Source organism: Oratosquilla oratoria, chromosome 11 (genome assembly GCF_046742065.1).
Source record: "Oratosquilla oratoria isolate Oo_2021 chromosome 11, ASM4674206v1, whole genome shotgun sequence".
NCBI lineage: Eukaryota > Metazoa > Arthropoda > Malacostraca > Stomatopoda > Squillidae > Oratosquilla > Oratosquilla oratoria.
Window position 1 is genome coordinate 2508777 of NC_134787.1, and position 2380 is coordinate 2511156.

The following is a 2380-nucleotide window of genomic DNA, read 5'->3' on the forward strand; positions in this document are numbered from 1 at the left end:
ATATATATATATATATATATATATATATACAGTATATATATATACATATATATATATACATGTGTATACGTATGTATACATATATATAGTATATATATATACATTTATATATATATATACATATACATATACATACATATATATATACATATATACATATACATATACATATACATATACATATACATATATACATTTATATATATATATATATATATATATATATATATATACATACATTACATATACATATACAGAACCACTGTAAGCACTGGGAGAGGTCTCCCAGACCTACAGTAACCCGTATCTCCTATTGGTCCAAAGTAACCAATCAGAGAAGACCCCCTCCTGTAGAGAAGCCAATGATCCCAGCTCCATATATAAATAAGGAATCCATAGGCCTTGTACGTCAGATCGCCCGAAAGATGGAACCAGGAGGTTCCGAAACGGCGGCAACATTCGAAGAACTATTAAAATACGTTAAATCAGAAGAAAAAAAGATTGTGCGTTGTATTGAAGCTACACGCAGTAAAATAATCAACAATGAATCCTCTTTAGCCTTCAACCTCGCATATCTACAAGACATTATACTACCTGGCTACACACAAATATGTATATATATATATATATATATATGCTTAAAAGTGGCAGTCTGCCGACAAATTTGACTAGATAAACACCATATGAAGACGGAGCCTTTATTTGTACGACGTTTCGCTTATTACAGCTTTTTCAAGTACAAGTTGAGATACAAATGCTTGAGATTAAATAAGGGGAAAGGAGGGAACGGGGAGAGAAAAAGGGGGGGAAGGAAGAGGAGGAGGAGGAGGAGGAGGAGGAGGGTGGGGGGATTGGACACTGGGAAAGGATGAGAATGCTGGCCCAAACGTCCGAGGGCGAAATGTCCACATTTGCGGGAACCAGACAAAAGCCGCAGGAAGTGTTTAGAAGCAGCAATCATTCAAGGAACGAACACTATTGAACAAAACAGGGGCATGTTTAACATATCTCCCCACATTATTCCCCTAATACCCAAGGCCAGCAAAATATTAAATATTTAAACCACCCTTTGTGGACATTTCGCTCACGGAATTGGCAGCATTCTCATCCTTTCCCAGTGTCCAAGCCCCCCCACCTCCTCCGCCTCCTCCTCCTCCTCCTCCTCTCCTTCCCCCCCCTTTTTCTCTCCCCGTTCCCTCCTTTCCCCTTTATTTATTCTCAAAGCATTTGTTCTCAACTTGTACAAATGTATAACACAATAAGCGAAACCCGTCGCTAACAAAATAAAGGGCTCCCGCTCGTCACATACCACCCCTTCCCGGTCCGTCGAATCGAGTCACCGAGTAGCCCTCACTCACCGCTTATATACCTACTATACCTATCATTTATCTACCTACTCCCCTCCTATATATACCTATATCCCCTATACGACTTTATCACGCCATGCCCCTATAGACTCATCCCTTTAACTCCTATTCGCCACATGCCAGCATACCGCGCTACCCTTACATATGCTCCCCTTACCCACCTACCCTATATCTCCCGCCCATTTGTTCCCCTGCCCATATTATGTGTCCCTCTGTATATATCCCCCACCCCCCCTCCTACTACCTCCATATACTATATTTATATCATATATATTCTCCCTATATGCATTTTTTCAACACAGCACCAGGGAAATTTGCCTCAAAAATACAAATTTACCGAACGTTTTCGTCTATTAAGACGTTCGGAATTTCCCGTTTGTTCTACCCCCCCCCTTCCCACCCGCGTGGTGTCTGCCCATCGAAATAGGTGACATCCCCGGGGGGTTGTCCCCATAGCGTGCTGTACCCAGACTGTACGACTAAACGATCCACCCTCGACGGCATAACACACAAACACACACGACACCAAACACCACACACACACACACACACACACACCATCAGCACACACACACACTACATCACCCCATATATACGATGTATACTATATACTGTGTCATATATATATTCCTATATAAACCACACTACCCTTTCACTTTATTTTTAAGCCATCAACGGCACGAGGAAAATCTCGACTGAAGCAATTATATGCAGAATATTTGATTCGTGGGCCAATCGTAAGGACTCTACCCCTCCGCTCATACGTAACAAGGGACCAAGTATCGTAAAACGCCTCTTCTTGATAGTGCAGGGCGGTTAAGGTACATGGGCACGTGTTTGGTGTAAGCGGAGGGTCGTGTCCCACGGGGGAACAAGGTGGTAAGGGTGCTCCTTGTTGGATGGAAGGGGAGTTCAGCGACGTGGTGGAGCGTTGTTGGATATTATGATTCTGTATTATTATAGTGTGTGTGTGTGTGTGGTGTGTGTGTTTGGCTAGTGTTCGTGTGTCTGTA